We start from the raw sequence: 12,500 nt of genomic DNA, 5'->3' as shown, positions 1-12,500 counted from the left end.
CCAATTGAAGAAACCGTGACCGCCGTGGCAGGATTCGTACTCTCTCTCTCTCGCTGTACGTGTTTTTGGAGGTGTTATTGAAATCCTTCGCAGCAAATCTAAAACCAAAAACATACTGTGGTCTACTAAACTTCATTACTAATCACTGGTCATTGTGGAAAGTAGGTAAATGAATCTAGTATTTATCTACAATAAGCATTTGTGGAATAACGACGTCGGCAGTATTAGAGATGGTAATTATTCATTTGCCCTGTGATGGGAGGGGTCAAGACGTCGCTATACTTTGATCCTTATTAGCTCACATCTAGGTTGACCTCCTGACGGACTGATCCGTGGAACACTTGCTTGATGGGTCTTAAAATTAAATTGTCTCCGTAATCGAATTTCCTGCTGCCTTCGGATAGATTCATAGGAGTTTGCCAGATGGTGGCAAATTCATTTTAATTGGGCTGTTGTTAATTTCATGAGCCCTATTGATATAGACCTGTCTGAAAATAGTATTTTCTCATTGTATGTTGGGAATTTGTAATGGTAATTACGTCCGTTGCGCGAGTTTTTTTTTCTCCAAGGTATATAATCAAGCCCTTTCAAGGCACGGGTTTTTTAACAGGTATATCTAAAGAAATGTATGTATAATATCTCTTGAAATTTTTGTCGAATATCTCAAGAAATGTTTGTCGAATATCTCAAGAAATGTTTGTCGAATATCTCATGAAATTATTGTCGCATATCTCATGAAATGTTTGTCGAATATCTCATGAAATGTTTGTTGAATATCTCATGAAATGTTTGTTGAATATCTCATGAAATGTCTGTCGAATATCTCGAGAAATGTTTTTCTTAAGCAGCCAGGAAGTGAAAATATCTCGCGGCCCCTACCTTTAACGCGGATAATACTCCTAAATAGAGCACTGTATGTTTTTCTACTGTCAGGGGATGGTAAGAAAGCTTCATTTCGGGAGTAGCTGTACCCAGATTTTTCCTTACGTTTCCCAATTGAAGACTGGTATTTTCTGACAGTACAAGCGAGGTAAGCTGTTTGTGCATATCATTATCGCAGCAAAGGAGACGAAGGGTAGTTGCGAAGTCATTTATATATCTTATCAGAGTATATCTTGTTGGGTGGAATCCTAATTTGTTCTTCCTAGCTTCCAACCCCTTCCATCCCTTTTACTGTACCTCTGTTCATGTTATATTTCTCCCCCCTTACTTTTCATCTTCTCCTTAGAATCGTTTCATAGTGCAGCTGCGATGTCTTCTTCCTGTTACACCTTTAACATCTTGACTCCTAATTTCCCTTTGCGCTCAATGACCTCACAGGTCCTAGCGCTTGGCCTACGTATTATATTCCATTCTATTCCTAATTTGTCTTGATGAGGCAGGAGGGGAGACACTGGAAAAGGGGTCTACGGCCAGTTTCCAGAGCGAGAGGCCAAATTTACCTGATTCCTCCTCCTCTTGTGTCAACTTGAGACAAGGCGTTTATATCTTGTAAAGGTATGCTGGAATTTAGAATTCTGGTCGGAGATTTGAGGTAATCTATAAAATTTACCGTTACTTATCCTCTCGAGATTCGTTTTAAAATTTTTGAATTTGTATGTTACGATATTGGGTAAATCATGAAGGTACTTGAATGTGAAAGACAAGTAAATGGGCTAAGTTCATCGTCTAGTTATTATTTCAAAGGAAATAATGAGCCATTATTTCTATTGATCTTACACTCTTCAGAAGCAGCAATGGCGTAATTACCTTTAATAGTCAATTCTTTCAAGATGAATTGTTGGCTATTTTAAATCCCTTATTGGATTTACAGTTGAGAGAGAGAGAGAGAGAGAGAGAGAGAGAGAGAGAGAGAGAATTAAAAGCGTTTGTGGCATCAGAAGGCCATTCGTATCGGCTCAGTTCCTGCGAACTGAACATGTGGATGCAATTTAGGAACTCCTGCTACCAGGCTTATTGGAACTTTGGAAGTTGTTAAGTATTGACCCCGGCTCACTGCGCCCAAGTTAATATTGAGCTTCAAGGAAGGAGAGGGAGGCTGACATTACTCCTCCATGTTTTATTGCCTTCACTCAGAAACCAGCTGCACTTTTCTCTTGTTATCAACTGGGATTTATTTTACATGCATTCACATTGCAACTTGTCTAAAGCTTTTAGAGATGCAAAGATCTAGGGAGATTGTTATTCAACATGTCTAAAAGCTGTTTAGAGATGCAGAGAGCTAGGGAGAGTGTTAGTTGTATAATCTAAACCATTTATCTACTTTTTATTAATCCACATGTTATTCTAGTATTAGTTTTATTGCCACTGTTTTATATTGGCAAAGTGTTCTTGCTTGTTTGCAGCACTGCTGTGCCCGTGTGTCCGTGACATTTACTCATGGATATTGCAATAAACAAAATGTTACTCATTGTTTCAGTAGACTATAGATATCACCAATAAATGTATAACCCCTCCTCTCTCTCTCTCTCTCTCTCTCTCTCTCTCTCTCTCTCTCTCTCTCTCTCTCTCTCTCTCTGATAAAAACATACACAAACACATAATACTTTTTATCGTTTTATAGATACTTAACATTTATTTTTTAATTTTCGTATGTAGTCTTCATTCTTTTATCTTTTTTCTTTGTAGTTTCAGTCAGTGACGAAAACAAATTTACGATTTATTTTTTTCTGATAAGGGAGAATGAATTTCTAGGCAATTTTCTTGAAAAAAAAAAATAGTTGCTTATCCTCTCACATAGTCGAAGTTTTTATTTTGCATATGGCTACCATTTTTTTTTTTTTATCTTGAAGGCCTGGTCGTATGTAGCGCCTTTTCATCAGACAGACAGACAGACGTGGCCATTGCATTGCCCATGTAATCCGGTTGAAGATGACCATTTGCTGTTTCGGCCAGAGAAAGAGAGAGACAGAGAGAATCTCTCCTTTGTAATGTGGCGGCGAAGGGGGAAGGTAGGGTGGTCTTTGCGCAATTAGCATCGTAGACTTGGCATTTGCGTTAGAGGCAAGAGCTTCGAGTTGTAATGTAATTACGGGATTTGGGTTTAAGCTCTGCTTCCTCCCGTGCTCTCCCCTGCCCGGTCCTTCTCCATACTTCAGCCTCCAGCCAAAAGCATTTGATTTGAGTGCCGTTAGACGTGTAATTACGCCGTAACAGAAATGTAATTTGTTTTTGCTACGGCCCCTGTCATAATCGGGGAAACGTCGGGGTTCTTCCGCTGGCTTTCATTTCCTTTCAGGGGGATTTTGGAAGTTGGATCTTCCATTTAGGGAACTTTATGTTTGGTCTCGCGTAATAAATCATGCAGTGGAAAGATAAATTGATAACTTCACTCGTCTCCTGACAAAGTAAATGATGAAATTGAAGTATGAGTCGTTAGTATACGAATTGATAATGAATTTGCTGAAATTCATTGAATAATGGCTGAATACACTGCAAGCATCCGAGTTATAGAAAATTCGTCGGTATGCTTTTCAGACAGCAATTTTTTTTCATAAGAATGAAGTGGGAATTCACTTGGAAGCTTATGTTTCCTGGTCTTAGCTCGATAATTAATTCTTGTAATTTTAGTGATGTTTAGATCAGAACTATTTGGATGGTTCTGAGAAATTGTCAGTTAATATGGCCGGTAAATTCGGCTTTCTATGAATTTCACTACGTTTGAATTAGTTGCTCGTTTGTAGTAACCCGTTCATATAGAACCTGAGTTTTTTTTTCTTCCTTTTTAGGGTTTCAGTTGTGCGTTTGGTCCGCAAATTTTGAAAAGAATGATTATTTGTTAGTTTCGCTACTATGTTCAGTCAGTAAACCCGGAGACATTTATCTGCGAATGTAGCTTTCTTAAGAAAACAATCAGATGTGAACGAAACTATGATTTTAAGATGTCATATTAGAGCATGAAAGTTAAGTTTAGTTTAAAGTGGTTTACAGAGAGTGGATTTATTTGAAATAAAAAGAGAAAGGGTTCCAGTCTTTAGCTTTCCTGTAGAGAGGAGAAGAGAGAGAGGGAGAGGAGACAGAGAGAGAGAGAGAGAGAGAGAGAGAGAGAGAGATGAGAAGAGAGGAGTGTGTGTGTTTTAGATTTAAAAACGATAGAGCTGTCAAATTTTTACGTTTGACAGGAAGGAAGACAAAAAGCGACGCAGAGAGAGAGAGAGAAGAAAGAAGAGATGAGAGAGAGAGAGAGAGAGAGAGAGAGAGAGAGAGAGAGTCTGTAAGTATGTCCTTAACTTCTTTTACCATGTAAATACATTGACAAATTAACGCATATGTTTGTGCTCATATAATTATATACATAATATATTATTAATATATATATATATATTATATATAGATATATATATATAAGATTAGAGAGAGAGAGAGAGAGAGAGAGAGAGAGAGAGAGAGAGAGAGAGAGAGAGAGAGAGAAGAGAGTGTTTTAGATTTAAAGACGATAGAGCTGTCAAATTTTTACGTTGACTTGGAAGAGAAAAGAGAGAGAGAGAGAGAGAGAGAGAGAGAGAGAGAGAGAGAGAGAGGCCAAGCTTTGATTTCATAACGAACTTTTATGATTTGGCGAGAGGGCTCCCCGGGGATGTCCGCCATCATAAATCCAAGCATCTTGCTCTTCATAAAACCTGATATTTATACCGCCGCCCCAGCGCTCATCAGCATTTCAAAGGAGAGACTGTGGTCGTTCAACAGTGATTTGTATTTAGGCCAAAACCCGCTGAAAGTGATTGACGCTTTTCCCTCGAGGCAGCAACTTCGGTTTTCCTCCTTCCCCTTCGTAAGAGTTATGGGGTGTGCCGTAAAAGTGGTTCTGGGAGGGCTTCCTTCAACCACCTCTGACAATGTTTCATGATCGGAAATTGGTCCGTGGAAGTTCATCGCGAGAGTCGTTGGTGTTCACTTTGTAGCTCTGCAACCTGGCTGTGGGATTCTTCAGCCTTCTCTTTCCTTTATATTCGTAATATTATTGTTCCATGTTATTAGTAGTTAATACTGTTTAGGCATCTCTCTCTCTCTCTCTCTCTCTCTCTCTCTCTCTGTATATATGTATATATTATTTATATGAGCAAATACATATGCAATAATTTGTCAATGTATTTACATGGTAAAGGAAGTTAAGGATATGCTCTCTCTCTTCTCTCTCTCTCTCTTATCTCTCTCTCTCTCTCTCTCTGTCTCTCTCTCTCTCTCTATCTCTCTCTCTCTATATATATATATATATATATATATTAATATATATTATATATATATAATTATATATATATTTTTATATGAGCACACACATATACATTAATTTGTCAATACATGATAAAGGAAGTTAAGGATATGCCTATTCTCTCTCTCCTCCATCATTCCATCATTTCCACATCACAAGTCTTCTCATTCTCTCTTCGTTTTCTCCTCTCTCTCTCTTCTGTCTCTCTCTCTCTCTCTCTCGCTCTCTCCTCGGGGCTTATGGTCTATGGCTTTTACTTGTCCTTCTCAGTGGCATGCTGTGTTTCATTTGCAAACTGCTTTGTATTGTCGTGAGGGAGGGGGGGGAGAGAGGGTGTGAGACGCTGGAAGGATCCAACTCCGTTGCCAAGACACATTTCCTCATCTAAGCAGATTAACATCTTCAGCTGAGAGAGAGAGAGAGAGAGAGAGAGAGAGAGAGAGAGAGAGAGAGAGAGAGAGAGAGCCGGTGTGGGGGGGAGGGGGGATTCTTGTTTGGGAGAGCACACCCTTGATTAGCATATTTGGGCATTATTTTGAGTTACGTATCTGTTCGCATATTACTGTCGATTTATTGTTCGGAACTCATCTTAATTGTTCTTCAGTGTATATATTATATATATATATATATATATATATATATATATATATGTATGTATATATATAGTATATATATATATATATATATATTTATTATGATTGTTGTATAGTATATACTATATATAGCTATAGTATGTATATATAATATATATATATATACATACATACATACATAGATACACATAAATATACACATAAACTGAAGAACAATTGAGGTCCGAACATATATCATACATATATATATATATATATATATATATATATATATATATATCTATATATATATATATATATATATATATATAGATATATATATATATATATATATATATATAGATATATATATATATATATATATATATATATATATATATATATATAAACAAAGTTACAGCCATGAAGGAAAAATTGAAACGGGATATTTTATATATATATATATATATATATATATATATATATATATATATATATATAATATCCCGCCCGTTTTCAATTTTCCTTCATGGCTGTAACTTTGTTTTTATATAAATATATATATATATATATATATATAATATATATGTGTGTGTGTGTGTGTGTGTGTGAGTGTGTGTGTGTATATCTGTGTGCGTATAATCTATTTTACTTCAGTGCGTGCACACACACATAAATACACACACACATACATACATATATGTATGCATATAAACAAACATGAACCTAAACATGACCCTATTCCAGTGGCTTTCGTAAAATGCACATACCTTCACCAACTGGGGCAATTTGCCTGTGTTGGTCTAGCAAGACTTTGAAGCGGAAGTTATCCTCCTTCTGAATGAGTTTGTTTACGTTTGGAGCGAAGAAATGGTGCTGAGGCAGTGGTCCTACATTATGCGCTTAAATATCCTCTTCGCATCTTTCCGTATGTCGCCCCCCCCCCCCCCCCCCCCCCCCCCCTTTCCGGGGGTTCCATTTCCCATTTGCGGCCGCCACCTTCACGTGTCGTTAAATGTGTTGCGACAGCGACCGCCTTAAACGTTCTTATCGTCGCCAAGTGTGGCACCATACGACGCTAGACCAGATTACTCAGGTGAATTGTGTCGTCGCTCCCGGGTGTAAATGAGGCCTTATAAAGTTGGTTTAAGGAGGCACTTTCAAGGAGAATGAGCAGTCTCTTTTTTTTTTTTTTTTTTTTTTTTTTTCCTCTTTTCTTTAAGTTTTTCTCTTCTTCCCTCCGTCTTCGGAGTTTTGGTGTCTCCGCCACTTACCGAATAAAGAGTTGTGTGGTTCAAGACAACTTTGTTCTGGTATTCCACTGCTTTTGTCGTGGGTTGGCTGCTAGTTTTTGTTCACGTTCCACGTTATTTCATTTCAAAAGTTTAGCTCGGACCAAGAATCGATGCTATTTTTAAGTTTGATATTGTGGCCGTTGCACAGTTCATGTTTTCTACAAACTTGGAGTTCACTTTCTTGGCATCGGCGAAGAGGAGGGGACATTGTATAATGGTGAAAAGTTTCATTATTTTTGGCCGAAGAAGTAATGGAAGTAAGATGAAAAGTTTCATATTCTTAGAAAAGCAGTGTAAATAAGCCAAGGGTAGGGGGAGTAGTGTCATCATTGCACCTCAGGCGGAGGACTGTAGGTATTTCGTAAGGTTCTTTGCAGGGTCCCTTCGGCCCTAAGCTGCCATCCCTTTCATTCCTTGTACTTTGCCTCCAACCATACTCTTTCCGTTTTGCTATCCACTCTCATGACAGTTGTTTCTTAGTGCAGCTGCGAGGTTTTCTTCATGTTACACCTTTGCTGAATGGCCTCACAGGTCCCAGCACCTGGCCCTTTGGCCTGCCTTGTATAATCCGTTCCAAGGCAAGGGCGGATTACTAATACATTGGACGTAATTTTGCGAAAAATTAATAAGACTTGTGTGTCGAATTATAATGAACTTCAGTGCCGAATCGTCCCGAACCTGTGTCACGTAGCATTAGTGCTCAAATGATACTTTTAGGATGACGGACATTCGGTTTCTTTCATCACCAACGCCGCCACTTCCATCTGCGTCCTTGTCATCACTAACAACCTCATCACGTTGGCATTCTGAGAGGAGTCCTGTAGTTTCAAAGGAAAGAGCTCTCTGTCTCGCCACCAGTCCATTTCTCTCGCCTTTGATCCCCTTCACTTTGCAACTGATGATAATGAATAATGTGTTATCGTGTCTCTCTCTCTCTCTCTCTCTCTCTCTCTCTCTCTCTCTCTCTCTCTCTCTCTCTCTGGACTAGGTGACCTTAGGTACCTTTCCAGATACTTAAGGGTTTTCATCTTTCATTTTAGCCCATTTGCTATTCATTTGTGGGAGATTCTCTTCCTCTGTGTTATTACTTGCATTTTACTTTTCGGTATGTTTGTGTTTAACCGGTACCACTGTTATTTTTATAGCCATATTTTACGACCTGTGAGTTTCATGTCTTTTTAAGATTAGATCACTCTTGATATACTTTTTTTTTTTTTTTTTTTTTTTTTTTTTAAAGACGTAAAATGAGAAGCCGTAAGTCTATATTTTCCGTTGATTTCTCAAGGAAATTTTACCATTGCAAATAGACGTTTGAAAAGTGTCCACTGCCGTCCTTAAAGCACGCCCAGCCGCGCTGCTCTCTCTCTCTCTCTCTCTCTCTCTCTCTCTCTCTCTCTCTCTCTCTCTCTCTCTCTCTCTCTCTCTCTCTCTCTCTCTCTCTTTCTACTACTACTACTATACTACTACTACTACTACTACTACTACTTTGCTGTTGTTGGATCTTGTTAACGCAAATCATGAAAAAACAGTGAGCCGAGTCTTACGTGGCCATACGTCTCGGCTGAAGAAACTGATCCAAGAAAGAAGCCAGAGCAAGAATAGTTAATGGAGCAAATTAGTATATTTTATAGCAATGTGACTATTTTGTTGATGAAAAAAAACTTTCTATCTACGAGTAATAAAAGGCGCCGAAATTTCTAAAGCGCAATCGAGTTTTCTGTAGAGCGTATAATGCTGTATGAAACACTCAGCCACGTCCCATGAAACTTGCCGCCACTGCTCGGTTGTGGTAGCAGTGCCCAACGGATGATTATGGCTAACTTTAACCTTAAATAGAATAAAAACCACTAAGGCTAGAGGACTGCAATTTGATATGTTTGACGATTGAAGGGTGGATGATCAACAAACCAATTTGCAGCCCTCTAGCCTTAGTAGTTCTTACGATCTGAGAGTGGACGGACAGGCAAAGAGGCATCTCGATAGTTTTATTTTATAGAAAACGAGGTGGAAGCACAAAGAATCATAGCCTATGTTGCAGGAGAGATCGGGATCGTGAGATGGTTCAGTCTCGTACAAAGAATGGAGGATGATAGGATCGTGGTGAATGTATGTATAATTCAGCAATCGCTGTCTTGTTTTTGGAAAAAGGCCCCCTCCCCCTTTTAGGGGAAGAGGCGAAATCATGAGAAATTTTGTGCATATGCATGTACGTAGAAACAAAGGACAGCTTTTATTTGTTTGTGCCATCGTCCAGAGCATAGCATTCACTTCCGAACATTTCTCTCCCGATTGACTTCGAAGAACCTTGGTCACGTGAAGCTTCTTGTATTTAGTCATTTTGAACACATGCTTAAAGGGAAGGCTTAACTATGAAAGTCTCGTGGGATAGGAGAGATATCAGTAAGGTAGGGGTAGTAGTGAGACGGGAGAGTAACTGGCTGTTGGTACTAGTCATCGAGATGCAGTCGAATTGCAGAGAGCAAGTGCTTGTCTGGAACCAGCGTATTCATTCCGTGGCCATCGACGCATTCCGGCTAATCTCGAAGTCTCGAAGGCTTTCGCTGCTGTAATCTGCGAGTAAGCCTGGGAGCTGACGCTGTTAGGCGTTGCTCGCTTGCATCTTGTTGGGTGACGTTGCAGCTGGTGATGGATGTAAGTATTGTGGGTGATTGTTGAGCAGAAGGGGATGAGCATGAAGCGACGTAGCTCAATTCAGTGGCGTTTATCTTGTGTATATCCCAATGTCTTTGTTCAGTTCCATTCTTACTGAAATGTTTATGGTCACGAATTCAAGTTCGTGTATAAACCTCCTTGAATTTTTCTGTAGTTTGGTGTGTTTGTGTGTGTGTACATGCGCGGGCCTACAAGCAATTGCAAAACTGCCTCTTGTTCAGGTTAAGTGATTCAGGAAATAATTGTCACTTGGTACATGACGTTTTAAGTGAGAATGAAGACCTCGCCCGTCAGGTTTAATGGGGAATTAAAAAATGAAGATGCCTTAAAGTATCGTCTTTCCTTAATCACCGAAATCGGATTAAAAGTAGGGACAATTAAATTTCGTTTTTCCCCCCTGTTTCTTTTCGTATTTTTGCTTCATCCGGTGCAATGAATTCCATTAATGCGATGAGACAGCAGTCCTGAGAACGAAAAATTACCCGAACCGAAATGGGGTCTTCCTCTCTCTCTCTCTCTCTCTCTCTTTGCTTCTAGTCCTCCTGTGTGTCTGTCTTCGTTTTCCTTTTCTTCTTCTTCTTTTGTCTTCGTTCACTACGCTCCAGTTGAGCCGATTGGAAGGAGCAATGTGTCTCTGGTGACGGGGGGAAGGTTTGGTATGCGTCATGACTCAGATTCTGCTGCAGTCTACGTGTTCTTTTTTTTTATGCTAATACTTGTCGATTATAGGAGATAAGTGTATAAAGATAACGTTGACCTTTTATTTGTTGTTTTTGGCTCAAGGTACTTTTTTTATTTAAATGCCCAGTCCTAAAGGTTTGAGTAAAATGCTCACCCGGTAAATAAACACTGAAAGGTCAGCGACTGTGTTTGGATGATCCCCTTTAAAGTGAACTCCTGTGACTTTTGTAGAAAACTCGTCCCTCTAATAAATCTATTCAAACCAGTCCCCAATTTGTGTTGCTCCTTGCCTCACTTTATTGAAACCAATGGCCTTCTACAGTCACAGGTTACTTCTGGAGAGGGCGAAGCATCTTGTCTTGTCCCCCATGTTGTCATTCCTTGGGAGGTAGGAAGAGGGACTGGACGGCTGCCAGAACACCTGCAGAGGCATTGCTAGGTTAATGTCAGCCGTACATTTGACGTCTAGGCCCGTCCCTTACGATGCTCCTGATTGGCTGTTGATAGCCAATCACAGGGCTAGAAACTCTGTCTCTCTAGAGATTTCACATAGGCAGGATGTATGTTCCACCTTTCCTGAAAGACGTATACCTCAGGAGTGATGGAAAATACATCCTGCCTATGTGAACTCTCGAGAGAGACTGATGAGAGTTTCCAGCCCTGTGATTGGCTTATCAACAGCCAATCAGGAGCGTCGTAACGGACTGACCTAGACATCAAATGCACAGTTGATGTGAATCTACTATAATAAGTTGAACCAGGTCACACGAAGGAGCAGGAAGGCGACCACCTCAATGGAAAGCCTTTTGTTTATTAGGTTATGGCAGATATTTGATCGAATCCGCTGGAGAATTTTTATTAGAAATTTTACAAATTTCTGTACTAATTAGTTAGTACAATACTTTGCTCGTGGAGGGCATTTATCATATCAAATGTCAGTGGTTGGGTGTTGAACTTGTTTCAGAAGTGGAAAATACTTATTATATTTTGTCCATTTGCATAGAAAAATAGGTATTTTTCCATATTTGTCCTTATATATATATATTATATATATTATATATATATATATATATATAATATAATATAATATAATATAATATAATATAATATAATATAATATAATATAATATAACGAACTGTTTTTGCTCCTCTAATTGACCATAGAATCAACATTGAAGTGATGGACCATTTGTTAATGCCCATATTAGCCACTTCCGAACAACAAAACTGACCGTAATGAACGTCTTCTCTTTTCTTTGCTTAAAATACCCCGTTGGATTTGAGTGTGCAGTTGTAAGATACCATTTTCCAGTTCTGAACTTGTCTGAATACCGAGGAAATTTGTCTGCAGGCAATCCTCGAGTGCTGCAATGGAATAACTATTTTCCTCTTGCTAATGCAATATTATGTAGAGTTCTTCTTTCCCCAACACCTTACGAAGCCCCAAACAAGACAGATCCCGGGTCATGCCTTCCAATTACTTTATGCAAATGTTCTTTTAATTTAATTTCAGAATCCTATTCAACTTTGTCTTGGGAAGACGACGAGAGAGAGAGGAGAGAGAGAGAGAGAGAGAGCACGAAATGGAAGGAGATTATAGGAGAAAATACATTTCATGGGAACCAAATTAGATGTACCTTCTTCACCCCTGAGTGCTCTATTCGTGGATTGAACGTCGAAGGGTCAAAAGCAGCCAGGTCGATTTAGATGAAATACACCATATTTGTTCTTTCCGCTGCGTCCCCAAATTCCCTCCAACCCTCCCTCATTTTTCCCCCTTTTTTTCTGGGTTTCAGAATAAGATTAACCATTGCTGTTTCACTCATAACTTTCCGTTTATGCAAAGTGAGACGAGCGGAATAAGCCGCTGTTTTTCGGTAAAATATTGTTGCAGTGTCTTGTAGTTGAAATGAAGTGGAATTGTATTCATGCATTGCTGCCGTTTATTAACGTAATCAAGTGCCCGGCTAAACCCCATTCCGTGTTTCCAGGAGGAAGACGATGAGTCCGGCAGTCAGGGGAGACTTGTCAGATTAAACTCGGAATTTCTCTCATTTTTTCCCCGTTGTG

At 39.1% G+C, this 12,500-nt stretch overlaps 1 protein-coding gene across 4 annotated transcripts in view; it reads left to right on the top strand.

Annotated features, from left to right (window-relative positions):
- Positions 1 to 12,500, top strand: part of LOC135216748 (low-density lipoprotein receptor 1-like) — a 666,768-nt gene that overhangs the window by 477,547 nt on the left and 176,721 nt on the right. The gene's annotated exons all lie outside the window — the stretch shown is intronic.

Source organism: Macrobrachium nipponense, chromosome 6, assembly GCF_015104395.2.
Source record: "Macrobrachium nipponense isolate FS-2020 chromosome 6, ASM1510439v2, whole genome shotgun sequence".
Classification (NCBI taxonomy): Eukaryota; Metazoa; Arthropoda; class Malacostraca; order Decapoda; family Palaemonidae; genus Macrobrachium; species Macrobrachium nipponense.
Note: the sequence above shows the minus strand (reverse complement) of the source record. Positions and strands in the feature narration are given on the sequence as shown.